Source organism: Cupressus sempervirens, chromosome 11 (genome assembly GCF_028749045.1).
Source record: "Cupressus sempervirens isolate cs-2001-9-10 chromosome 11, ASM2874904v1, whole genome shotgun sequence".
Lineage (NCBI taxonomy): Eukaryota > Viridiplantae > Streptophyta > Pinopsida > Cupressales > Cupressaceae > Cupressus > Cupressus sempervirens.
The window spans coordinates 830656930-830671573 of record NC_143128.1 but is presented as its reverse complement, the minus strand read 5'-3'; the positions used below and the strand labels follow the sequence as shown (position 1 = coordinate 830671573).

General features: G+C 34.6%; 1 pseudogene; it reads right to left on the bottom strand.

Moving 5' to 3' along the window:
• The window catches only part of LOC149532135 (60S ribosomal export protein NMD3-like), a 136108-nt pseudogene extending 128891 nt beyond the window's left edge, over positions 1 to 7217 (bottom strand).
• Positions 7218 to 14644: the final 7427 nt, after the last annotated feature.

The following is a 14644-nucleotide window of genomic DNA, read 5'->3' as shown; positions in this document are numbered from 1 at the left end:
ATCAAAAAGTTGTCCTATATCACTATGTGACTACACATCTCTTTATTACATCTCAAATGAAAGATAGCAATAGATCATCAACACTCTATTTTCTAATTCTCTATTTCTATACTACTTCCAATAAATCAAGTGTAACTTCTATACACCATTGACTTAGACTTAGTCCTCTTAACCATGTCATCAAGAAAACCATAGGAACATGTCCTATACTACACATCATCTAAAACTTCTTTAGTTTCTGTACATCATAAGATCTTTGAATGCTATTCTTCTAGTCTTTTTAAAATTACTACTATGTTGACATCATTGATAAATGTAGTCATGAAATCAAAATATAAATACTCTTCAATGCTTAGGATACTCTCTCAATGTAGTATCATAAGCATTCATGCTAACAATCTCCCCCTTTGACATTGATGGAAACATAGATGAAAAATATCTAAGTCTAAGAATATCAAACTATACTTTGTTGTTGTTGCTGCTATCATCTTCTCAAATCCTCTTCATCAATCTAAATCTTTTGGTTGTAGGTCATGAATTGTTCATGGTGAACAACTTACAACACTTTTTTTGGTTTCATATCTTCCTCATAGAGGTATCCTTCTATGCACTATCATATTCTTTTGCACACTTACATATTCTTCTGCGCATTTGCATGAATCTTTCTAAATCTCCCTAAAGAGATAACACTCCTCCATTGACATCTCAATAGGTAGCTCTTTCATATTTTCTTTCCCTATTGCCTAGGATATTTTTTCATGTACACATTCTCTCCCCCATTGACATCAATGTCAAAGGTATCAATACAAGTACACAAATATTCTTCTTCCAACTCTTTCAATCAGCTTAAGTGTCCAAAGACAATATTTAATACAAAATGCCAAAATAGCAAGAGTCTTCAATGACTTAGTACATACCAAATACTCCCCCATATGGAAAGCATAATCATTCAATCTAGTCTTGTTGGATATAATTGTCTAATTATGTGTTGTCTTTGATGGTACACAAATATCATATTAGCTATCAGATAGTGCTTACCGAGTTCACTTGGTTAGCAAGACAATTTTCTTTGTCTAACAAGCATTTTTGGAGATTACTTTGCATAGGCAGTGTCTACTGAGCTCACTCAGGCATCAAAGGAAAATGTGGCAGAAAGCAGTGTTAACTGAGTTCTCATGGTTAACAAAGGAAATTTGATCGAAAGTTAGTGTTCATCGAGTTCACTTGGCCACCAAAGGATTTTATAAAGTTCATAGTGTTAACCAAGCTTCTATTGGTTAACACAAGAAATCATTTCAAAATCAGTGTTTACCGAGTAGAGTTGGAAAATGAAGGATTTTGGTAATTTGGGATATGAACTTTAATTAAGTATTGATTATAGCCAATTGTGGTAATGTTTTATTGGTCATTTTAAGTTGTAATTTTCCCAACATGATAATCTAAATGGTATATATGAAAATTCAAGTTGAGATTCTAATGAGTATGAGTGAGTATGCAAGTGTATTAATTGTTTAAAGAGGAAAGTGTGAGTGAATTTGAAGGATGGTCAGATATCCTTAAGGAGGAGCATAGTTATATTCAATTAGGAAGGATCTAGTGTGAAGTAGAACATAGATCTATAATCAATAATTCAATTGCATCTCATTCAAGTCATTTCATTGTTACTTTCTTACCATTGTAGTAGTGATTCCAAAATCTCTTAGTAGAGTTGGTTTAACAGCTAGTTGGAAATCCTCTAACAAGGTGACAATTCCATTTAATTGTTCTAAATACCTCTTGTAAGGCCACTCCTAATAGGGTGATTAAATCCTCTAGCAAGGTCACACCTAACAGTGTGTTTTGTAACCTTTAACTAGGTTGACTCCTAACAGAGCTCACTTCAAAAGAGTGAAAATCAGTAGCTAGTTACTTGGTGGTTTTTCCCATATTGAGTTTTCACGTTAAATATAGTGTCTCATGTGTTCATGTTATTTCTTCTATGCTTGCATGTTAATCACTGTGAATGTTTAAGATATGTTAAAGTATAATATACACTCCATTTACCAAGTTACAACATTTTTATTATGTTTACTGAGTGACAATAATAAATAGCTTTATTAGACATCTAAGGGATCTATGGATTTTTTTGTGGTAACTAATTCACCCCCCCTCTCAATTACTCCATATATATTTCCAACAATTGGTATCAAAGCTTTTGGTGCTTGTAGGAAAGGTTTCAAGGACCTAATCTAAAGATCAAGATGTCTTACAAGAGAGAAATTCCGAGGCTTAATAGAGATAACTTTTTAGCATGGTAGGATCTCATGAGACTTCATTTGGATTCCATTAGAGATTTAAAATTAAAATAACTTGATGAAGAATACACAACTCCTTCTGGTACATTATCTATTGGTGACATTGCTGAGAAAAAGACTCATAATACCATGATGACAGACATTGGATCTACTATAAGCGATGAGGAATTTGATGATATTAAGGACTACAAAATTGACTTTGAAATGTGGAACAAGCTAAAGGATATCTATGGTGGTGATGATAATGTTAGAAGAGCTAAAGTAAAAAGCCTTAGAGGACAATTTGATTAGATGAGAATGAGAGAGGATGAAAACATTGCCAAATATATTGAAAAGATTAAAGAAAGTGTCAGTGCAATCAAAGCTTTTGGAAGAGATATCAAGGAAGAAACAATTGTAAGTAAAGTTCTTAGAACAGTGCTTCTATTCAAGAAAAAAGATGTGAGACAAATCATAAGATAAATTTGGATGCCTTAGTAGGAATATTGACAACCTTTGAACTAGATAACTATGACAATTATGTTCTAGCTTCCAAGAATATTGAATCTACATTTGAGGCTAAGCTTTCACTTAAAGAAAAAGGAAAGAAAATAAAGGACACTTAGTCAAAAAGTGAAGAAGAATCAGAGGAAAGTTTTGACAGTGATCTTGAAGTTGTTGAAGCTCTACTTTTAAAGAAATATTCTAGAGGTAGAGGAGAATACAAAGGTAAAGTTCCCCTAATCTATTTTTCATGTGAAAAAATTGGTCATATCACTACTAGGCATCCAAACAAAGCAAGCAAGGATGAGAAGAAAGGACACAAGTGCAGTGGCAAGAAGGATTTCAAATCGTTCAATGATAAAGGTAAGAAGACATGTTATATGGCCAAGGATTCTAATAATAGTGAAGATGAAATAGTTTACATTACTGTGAAAGATGAATCTGATAATGATAAAGAAGATAATATGGCACTTATCTCTCATGTAAGAAAAAATGATACATGGATCATAGACAATGGATGTTCATATCATATGACTGGTGACAAAAAAAAGTTTGAACACTTTGAAGACTATGACAGTAGTAGTATAAGGTTTGGAAACAATGAACCTTGTTGCATAAAAGGGAGAGGGAAAATCTCATTAACCAAAAAACTTGTATGTGATAATGCCTATTGGGTTGAAGGACTAAAACATAATCTATTGAGTGTGGTACAACTAATCAACATTGGATTCAAGGTGGAAGTCATGCATGGCAAGGCAAGACTAGTAGATGACAAAGGAAAACCGATTGGATCAGGCAAACAAACAAAAGGTAACTTATTTTATCTTGATCTTGGTGAGTGCTCATGCTTTATTGCTGAAGTTGAAGAAAGTTGGTTATGGCATAGAAGGTAATGTCATGTAAATTTTGATAACATGGTGAAAATAAGAAAATTTAGGAAAGTAAGAGGCATTCCTAGTTTGAAGAAACTTAATGTTGGTTTATGCAAGAATTGTCAGATTGGCAAAATGGAAAAGACTAGTTTTAAAAGTAAAAACTTTCCATCTGAAGATATCTTGAAAATTGTGCATATTGATTTGTGTGGACCTATTGGAATTGAGAGCTATAGTGGAGAAAAGTTCTTCAAATATTTTTGTTGATGACTACTCTAGAATGATGACTGTTATGTATCTAAGAGAGAAGTCAGAAGCATTTGAGAAATTAAAATGGTATTTGGAAAGAGTAGAGAAGGAAACAAGGAAAATATTGAAATGCTTAAGATCAGACAAAGGTATTGAATTCATCTCCAATAAATTCAATAACTTTTGCATTGAAAGAGGAATCAAAAGACAGGTATCAACCCCTAGAACTCCTGAGCAGAAGGAATAGTTGAAAGAAGGAATAGATCTATCATGGATTGTGCAAGGACTCTAATGATTGAAAATAACATTTCTATCAAATACTAGAAGAAAGCTATCACCACTTCAATTCATACCTTAAACCAAGTATAGTTGAAGAAGGACTCATTTAAAACTCCCTATGAGTTATGGTATGGCTATAAACCCAATGTAAGTTATCAAAAAGTATTTGGAAGTAAATGTTATATCTTTGAAAGAATCTAGAAAAGGAAAATTTGATGTAAAAGGTGAAAAGGGTATATTTTAAGGATATTCTTGAAAGAGTAAGGCATATAGATGTTTGAATTTGTCTACTCATAAAATCATAGAAAGTACACATGTGAGAATTGATGAGTTTGCAAAAAGGACTGAAGAAGAAAGCAAAAAGGAACTAGAGGATTACATAAGATTTTTTTATATTATACCTGATACATTTCTAGACACATCTATAAATTAGGAGACTTCTACTCCTGAGTCTTCCTTAGTCACCGAGTTGCTAAAAGTTCAAACTAAGTCACAAGGACTCAAGTCACATTCTAAAGCTACTAAGCCAATGCCTACTAAGTCTGAGCAACTAGAACCTGAAGTTGAAATTCAAGATGATGACAATGCAATTCATTCAAAGGGAAAAGAACTTGTATTAGCCAAGTATGCTAGGAGGCAGCATGCACCTGATCAGATTATTGGAGATAAATCAGAAGGTACTATGACAAGAAGTAAGCTAAAAGGTACATGTTTACTTGCTGATTTTGAACCTAGAAGTGTCAAATATGCATTGGAAAATGAAAGTTGGATTGAGGCTATGAATGAAGAGATAGAGAAAATAAAGAAGAACAAAACTTGGAATCTTGTACCTAGGCCTAAAGATAAAAATGTGATTGGAACAAAATGGGTATTTAGAAATAAGTTGAATGAAGATGGTAAAGTATTAAGAAATAAAGCTAGATTGGTGTGTAAAGGATATTCTCAAGAAGAAGGCATTGATTATGGTGAGACTTTTGCTCCTATTGCAAGATTGGAAGGTTTTAGGACCTTACTTGCATATGCAACACATAAAGGATTTAAGGTATATCAGATGGATGCTAAATCTACATTACTCAATGGTATTGTTGATGAAGAAGTCTATATTGAACAACCTAAAGGATTTGTTGATCTAGACAAAAGGGACATGGTCTACAAATTACACAAAGCATTGTATGGTCTGAAAAAAGCTCCAAGAGCATGGTATGAGAGGTTACATAACTACCTTATTCAGATTGTTTTCCAAAGAACTAATGATAACAATAGTTTCTACATCAAGGAGGACCAGAGAACAATATTGTTTTGGTAGAAATATTTATGGATGATACTTTATTTAAAGGGAATGATGATCTATGCAAAGAATTTTCAGAGCAAATGAACAAAGAATTTGAAATTTCTATGTTTGGCGAGATTAATTTCTTTCTTGGACTATAGATACAACAGAGCAAGAATGGTATCTACATCACTCAGTCTAAATACATCAAGGAGATACTCAAGAAGTTTGACATGGAAGATTGAAAACCAGTTGGAACCCCCATGTGTATTGGATTAAATCTTACCAAAGATGATGATTTAAAAGAGGTAGATCAGACCTTATACAAATCAATGATTGAAAAATTATAGTATGTAGTTCATACAAGGCCTGATATTGCTCTTGCAGTTGGTATAGTGGCAAGATTCTTAGAAAACCCAAAGAAAATCATATGATGGAAATCAAAAGAATCTTGAGATACTTGAAAGGTACTAAAGATTATGACTTGTGGTATAAACTTGGAGGAAATATGGACTTAAAAGTGTTTACTAATGCTGATTGGGAAGGAAATATTGATGACAAAAAGAGTACAAGTCATGGAGCATTCTTTCTTGGAAAAGATTGGTATCTTGGACAAGCAAAAAGAAAAATTGCACATCCCAATCTACAACAGAAGTATAATATGTTGTAGCAGCAGTGAACTATTCTAATATTTTTTGGTTTAAAAAATTGTTGGAAGGCATGAAAGTTGAGATCAAAGAACCAGTTGTCATGTTTTGTGATAATACAAATGTAATTAACATATCACAAATTCTAGTGATGCATGCCAAAACCAAGAACATTGCTATAAAATACCACATTGTCAGAGAATTGATGCAAGATAAAGAAATTAGATTGAAATATGTCCATACAAAAGAATAGATTGCAGACATATTCACCAAGACATTACCTAAGGATGAATTCTTGTATCTAAGAGGTATGTTAGGGGTAATTCCCCTATCTAAAGCTCACTAAAATAAAGTTTTAGTGATGCATCAACAGGAACCAAGTTGAAGATCTATCAGTTAATGCAACATAGTCAAGGGAACATTGCATATGAATCAATACTCTAGGTACATTGATACTTATTTGGTATGTTTTATCTTTGGCATGTGTTGTCAAAGAGGGAGATTTTACCGTCATATCTTTTTAAAATTTGTTTGAGAGAGAGTTTATTGTCTTTTTGAATTTTTTTTGGAGAAGAAGCTATGTAATTCCTTTACAGAGGGAGATTACTGCATTAGAGAAAGACTTGTTTTCAAATTTCATTGTGTTATGATATGTTGTGTTTCCATCAATGCCAAAGAGGGAGATTGTTGGATAAAATTGTCTAATTGTGTGTTGTCTTTGATGTTACACAAATTTTTTTGATTAGATAAACAAGTTTTACAAGGATCCTAAAACCCAAAAGTTAGAACATAAAAGGCTGATAATAAGCGTGAAAGCCCAGCCAAAAAAGTATAAGTTCAAAGGCTAAAAATAAGTGTAAAGCCCAGCCAAAAAGTAGAGTTTTGAGAAAAGACCAGGAAAAAAACAAGCAAAACCATGGCCTAAAGCCAGAACAAAAAGGCAAAAGATAATGAGAAACAAAAGAACAGGCGAGAGTTATTCCTTGTTCTTTCGCTCCAGATCTTGCATAACCTGAGTAGCCTTGAAGGCCAGTTGATTCTCCTCTGCTTCTAGCTGTTGTGCCCTTTGGTTCCCCTGGTCCTGATTAGGAATGGTGTTATCCTTTGTAGAGTCATCCTCCATTCTGGCTTCATCCCTGTCTTTTCCTTCCTCATCATCCTGCATTTCTCTATCTTTGATCTAGCCCATAAGAGAGATGATGTTGCTGTTAATGGAGCTTAACAAAGAGAACATCTAATTTGCTAGGTTGTGATTGTAGTTCTCCAGGTTATGTATCCTTTTTTCTACTAGACTGAGCATGTTAACTGAATCCGTCCTCCCATTAGCATCCATCCCTTTCCTTATTGCCTCAAAATGTTTCACCTGATCTTTGACCTCCCTTAGCTCGTAGAAAAGCCATTTGATTGATCTAAAATTGTCAATCATACTATTACGAGCATTATTTAGGAGGTTCATCTCTATCTCCCTAGCTCTATCTGAAATAGCCAAAATCATCAAGTCGATGAGTTCTTCTAGCCACTATTTTTCTTGATTTTACATGAGGATTTGGGGATTTATGGCCTCCCTGAATATGCCCATCTTCGAAGTCTTGATATTGAAGTTTATCCAAGCTTTCCTCCTATCATTGTTCTACACTTCCCCTTCCACATACCTATCTTTCTCCTCTTTCTGCTCCTCAGGTTGGAGATGGATAGGAGATAGGGGCAGCACAGACGCTTCCTCAAACTGAGAGGGCACTTCCTCCAAACTCTCTCTCTTGTGTTTCTTCCTTCCACTTTTCTCCTTAATTTCCTCCTACATCTCCTTAACCACCTCCTTAGACTCTGGCTCCTCCTCATCATCATTTTCTCCCTCCTTAGCCTTCTCAAGAGGCTTTTGCCTGAGATCCCTAGGGCTTTTTCTGCTACGGGTTATGGTGGAGGGCAAATTTCTAGCTTGGTAAGTCGCTGCTTTCTCCAAAGAAGAGATCCCACCTTTCTCAGAGCTGAGGCTCTTTATTTCATCCGAGTCAAAGGAGTAACTAGAACTACTAGACTCCACATTCTCTACCTAAGGGGGAGTAATACTTAGATTTTGAGCCTTGAAGTGCTCATGAATAAGCAACATCAGCCCCTCGTGCAGAGCCAAGTTTGCGGTGGGCTTCTTTTTGAAGCTAACCACCACCTTTCTCATAGAGGTTAAGAGATAATAAGGAAAGGAGATTTTGGCATTTTTTTAGAAATGATTCAATATAAAAAAGTGGTGGGTACGAGCTCTATCAAACCTAGGGTCTAAAGTAATGTACTCGATAATAGCTTTCAGAACATACCTCCACCGCTTCTTCATGGAGTCAGGGACATAGTAGGTGTCAATCTTTTTCAGCGCCTTCAATTCCTTCTCACTCTCCACAAAGTCCTTAACTGCATTGGCTGAGAGCTTCTTATCCCTAAAGAATTTAAAACCCTCGATAGGGATTTTGGTGACAGTCTCAATCACCTGCTTCGTAATCCAAAAGTAGACACCATTCACCTTCACCCTGCCATGCTTCCAGGACCCCACCATACTTTTGGTCACCTCCTGATCAAATCCATGTAGCTTCATGATATAATTGGTAACCCACCCTCTTCAAGATTTTCCTACACTTTTGGCCTACTTCTCCCTTTCTCAAAATCTCCCACCGGATCCTTTCTACATCTCTCGCCTACCATTTCTTCACACTGCACACCCTCTTTACTCATGTGCTCTTCACTTTATGTCTAAAATGGACCTCCAAGAGTTAGCAATGAATAGAGAAAAATAACCTTACTATTTCCCTAGAAGTGATTGTGAAAAACAACCCACAAAGCATGTCGATTAATCAATAATAGAAAATTGCATTTATGATTTCCCATGCTTCCATCTTGAAAAGTACCCTTATTTGTTAAAACCTTCATATTCATAATTATAGCTTGATTTTCTCCTTACTTCCTTGGATCTTATCCAAGTCAATCAAACTTTTAACATCTGCTAGCAAACAAGTTCTGGGAAGCCAAGTCATTTTTTGGTCTGTGCTGACCCCTATATTCACAAATCTGTCGGCAACTAGGTTTGCTTCCCAGAAAGTATGAGTGACATGGATTCTATTAAATTTGGCGAGGGTCACACGAGTCTCATCAATAAGATTTGCAATTGTCGATGATGGATGTGAGTTGCCATTAATGGACTTTATAATTTTATTTGAGTCCCCTTAAAGCCATAAATTGGTAACCCCAATTTCAAAAGCCAGATTTACTACATTGCACGCGGTGTTGGCTTCTGCAAAATGATTTGTTTGGAATCCCAGTGGGAGAGAAAAAGCTGCAATACAATCTCCATTTTCATTCCTTATCACACCTCCACTACTCAAGGATCTAGGGTTACCCTTGGAGGCTCCGTTGAAGTTGGCTTTATGCCAGCCTTTAGGGGGGGAGGAGCCACTTGGCTTCCTATCTTTTCCTCACTTTGTCTTCTACCTTCTCCTTTTTCTTGCCTCCAATCTCAAAATCACCCCCCTTCCTCACAAAATTTTTTTCCTTTAAGTTACTGAAGATCTTTCTCCCAATAACTAAAGCCAACTCGTCCCTATCTCTAAAAATCTGATTCTATCTCTCCTTCCATATGCTCCAACAAAAATGGGGTAGGATCCAGGAGCTAATTTCCTACAAGGAAGAACCATTGAACATACCATGCCATTGACATAAAAAGTCCAAAAGGTTAGAAGGAAAGCACCAGCTATGGCCTAAGTCCTAGGTGAGGAAGCCCCAAACTGTCCTAGAGTAAGAATAGTGAATGAACATATGGTTACCTGTCTCCAACTCTTCTTTACACAAAACACATATGCTGGGTATGATTGGCCTCTTTTGATGAGATTTTCCTGGGTGAGAGTTTTATCCTAAAGAGCCAACCAAAAAAACATGTTGACTTTTGGCGTGAGGCTAGGGAACCAAGCCCTCGACCAAGGGGGAGACTCTTTTAAGCTCCATAAAGTAGAGTACCCAGAGGCAACCGAATAGAACCCATTGGCATTATCCCTCCAAACTAGTTCAACCTTATTATTTCTAAGGGATAAGGAATTAAGCATGATCATGATTGGTTTGAGGTCCTCTGAGATAATGGAAAGGTCCCTCCACCCCAGTTCGGCCCTGTAATTGTTGACTTTGTGCCCATAAAGGTTGATGCAATCATTAGCCCATAAATCGTAGTTGGGGTTATTCATAAGGGGCCCTTGAGAAAGCCAACAGTCAAACCAAAACATAATGTTCTCCCCATTACCCAGCTTCTAGGAGACTTTTGAGTTAGCCAAATCCCTGGCTTTTAAGAAACCATTCTAAACAACAAAGCCTCTTGGGATATGCTCACTAAATAGGGTGAACTAATTATATCAGTTATTAGATAGTTCTTATCAAGCTCACTAGGTTAGCAAGGCAATTTGTCTTGTCTACTGAGCATTCTTGGAGATTACTTTATGTAGACAGTGTCTACCAAGCTCACTCGAGAATCAAAGGAAAATGTGGTAGAAAGCAGTGTTAATTGAGTTCTCATGGTTAACAAAGGAAAGTTGGTCAGAAGTTAGTGTTCATTGAGTTCACTCCGTCGCTAAATGATTTTGCAAAGTTCATAGTGTTAACCAAGCTTCTTTTGGTTAAAATAAGAAATCATTTTAGAATCAGTGTTTACTGAGCAAGGTCAGCCAATGAAAGATTTTGGTAATTTGGGATATTAAGTTTAATTAAGTATTGGTTCTAGTTGACTATGGTAATGTTTTATTGGTCATTGTAAGTTGTAATTGGGCCAACTTGATAATCTAAATGGTATATTTGAAAGGTCAAGTTGAGATTCTAATGAGTATGAGTGAGTATGCAAGTGTATTGATTGTTTAAAGAGGAAAGTGTCCTATTTCTTGCTAAACCAAGAAACCAATCATCCTCTAAGAAATAATGCTCCACCACTGGTGCTTTTTTTTTCATCCATACTACCTGCCCAATCTGCATCAGTATATGCACACAAAGTGAAGTCACTTGATCTATCATACCAAATTCCATAATCAGATGTACCCTTCAAATATTTGAATATTCTCTTTACTGCTGCATAATGTTACTCTAATCTTGCTACAATTCCAACTATGTTTTCTATATTTGTTCTGGTGTGAGTCAGATGTTGCAAACCACGAATCATAGATCTATACTTTTTCTGCTCAAGTGTAGGTGTTTCATCTTTACTAGATAACTTGTGACTAGTTATCATGGGTGTACTAATAGATTTGAAACTTTCTAAACCAAATCTTCTTAGTAATTCATTCAAATACTTGGTTTATAAAATAAATATCCCATCTCTGCTCTACACAATCTATAATCCTAGGAAAAACTTCAGCTCTCTTATCATGCTCATTTCAAATTCATTTTTCATTTCTTCAGCAAACTTATCACTTTCTTTATCATTACCTCCAAATATTATGTCATTGAAAAATATTATAATGATGATAAACCATTATCAATTTTCCTTAAATACAGACTACCATTTGCTATACCTTTAATAAATCCAAGCTTAGAGAAACACCTATCTAACCTTGCATACTAGGATCTAGATGCTTGCTTTAGATCATACAATACTTTCTTTTGTCTGCATATAAACTTGTTTTCTTCTATCAGAGGGAATCCATTAGGCTATTCAATATAGACTTCTTCTTCAAGTTCTCCACTCAAAAAAGTAGACTTGACATCCATTTGATAAGACTTGAAATTCTTGCTTGCTGCATAAGTCAAGAACATCCTTACAACTTCCATTCTTGCCATAGGTGCATATGTATCTTCATAATCTATTCCTTCTTGCTATGAATAACCTTTACAAACAAGTCTAGCCTTGTTTCTAACAACTTCTCCTTACTTGTTCATCTTATTCCTAAAAACCCATTTAGTTCCTATTACATTCTTATCTTTTGGTCTAGGAACCAATTCCCATGTATCATTTTTAATTATCCAATTCAATTCTTCCTTCATTACCTGCATCCAATGATAATCCTTACATGCCTCATCTATGCTTTTAGGTTCTACTTGAGAAATTAGACAAAATTCCTCATTCACTTTGTTCCTTATTATGGCACACTTATCCTTGCTCTCAATTATTTTCTCTGGAGGGTGTTTCTTTATCACATTTCTAGTGGAAGTAGAAATTGACATCTCAACTCTTATCTCTTCACAAAGCTCAAATCTCCATTCTTCTCTATGCTCAATAGATATATCATTCTGCAAGATATTGTTAGTCTAAAAGGAACTTCAACATTCTATCTAACAATTCTAGAATTATTGTCTTCATTAGAATTATAATCTACAATCTTCTCTTTAGTACCAAAATTTTTGTCAATCCTTACATTTGTGCACTCAACTACTATCTTAGTTCTATATTTGAAACATCTATATGCTTTAATTTTCAATGAGTAACCAAGAAAAATACCCTCATCACTTCTAGGAACAAACTCACCAATATCATCATCTCTCTTTATGTAACACTTACTTCCAAATATTCTAAAATACTTGACTGATGGTGAATGACCAAACCATAACTCATAGGGTGTCTTTCTCATATCTTTTCTAATCTATACTCTATTTAGAGTATATACTATAGTGTTAGCTACTTCTCTCCAAAATGTCTTTGAGAAATTATTCTCAAATAACATCACTCTTGTTGCTTCTGCTACTGACTTGTTCCTTCTCTTAGAAATCTCATTCTATTTAGGTGTTCTAGGTGAAGATAACTATTTTTTTATTACATTCTCTTCACATAACATGTTGAACTCTCTAGATGCGAATTCTCCTCTATTTAATCTCAAACATTTAATCTTGACACTAGATTCATTTTCAAATCTATTCTTAAATATCTTAAATTTTCCAAAGCTTTAGATTTTTCTTTAGGAAATTCTACCCACATCATCCTAGTGAAATCATCAACGCAAATCATAAAGTACCTTTCACCATAGAATCCTCTAGTTCTTGTAGGACCATTGAGATCTATGTGAACAATCTCTAATTTATTTGTAGAGAGAATTTCTTGCTAGGAAAAGACACTTTCCTCTACTTAGCCAAAATACATTCCTTGCAAATAATATTAGTAAGCTTAATGATCTTAGGCAGATCTCTCAGTGCAAATGTACTACTAGCTTTCACAATATTATCAAAGTTTATATGACAAAACCTTCTATGCCATAACTAATTGTTGTAAACCTTTGCAACCAAACATGTTATTTTAGTATGATTCAACTAAAATACATTACCTTTGGATTTGGTTCCAGTACTAATTAGCTTTCCATCTTTGTCTTTGATGATGCAAGTCTTCTCTATGAACTACAACATATATCCCTTGTCTACCAACTATCTAACACTTAACAAATTATGTTTCAAACCATCAACAAAGTAAAAATCATCAGTGTTAGTTTTACCATCAAGAGTAATAGATACAATCCCTATGATATGATAGGCTGCATTATTACCAACTCTAACAATACCTCCATCATGATTTCTGAACTTAAAAAATTTGTTCATATCACCAGTCATGTGATGTGAACATCCACTATCAATTATCTAAGCTAATTTCTTCTCAACTTGGGTAACTAGAGCTCTCTCTTCTCTAATTTCTACATCAAGATCATCTTCCTTGATAGCCACAGATCCTAATTCATCATCACTTTCACTCTGATCTCTTTCATCAAATTCTTCATCCTCATTAGTATATAAACAATTCATATCCTTATCTCTTCTAGGCTTAAATTTTCCTCTAATCTTTTTCTCTCTTTTAGGAAATTTAGATGCATAATGACCATATTCATCAAAAGTCCAACATTTAAAGATTTTATTACCATCTTTCTCTCTTCTTACTAGCAGGGCTATTCCTTCTTTAATCTTCTTATCTTCTTTAGATCTTCTATTGCTGGCATAGTCTCCTCTTTTATTTCCACTTCTTAATAGATTGGGTAAAATGTTTAGAACTTTGAAAGCTATCTTAACTCTGGATAATACTCTAGACTATCTCATTTATGCTTCTACAAATTTTAATCTTCCAAGAAATATTTCCTTAGTGAAATCTTTGGTGTGGGGCATTATTGGTTGAATCATCTAAGTTTTTTTCTTGAATGGTGGTGTTAAACTTTTCAAGATCTTCCATATAACCTCATCATCTTCTTTAGTTCCACCAAGAGACCAAATTCTTGCAACAATTTTTGATATTCTACCAACATAACTTCTTATAGATTCATCTTCCATCATCTTAGTATCTTGAAATGTGCAAATCCAATTTTGTAATCTCATTCTTTTTGCATGATCATCACCTTCAAAAGTAACTTCTAATGCTTTCCAAATTTCATGAAAAGTTTGAAATGTCTTTACCTGATAATATTCATTCTCTAGAAGAGCTGATAGTAGGACTTCTTTAGCTCTCATGTTACACATAAAAATATCTCTTTCTCCCTCACTACATTTATCTAACTTTAATTCATCAAAAATTTCCTTCTTAGCTTTCATCAAAAGCCAATATCCTAGACTCATGCATAGCAGATGAGTCTT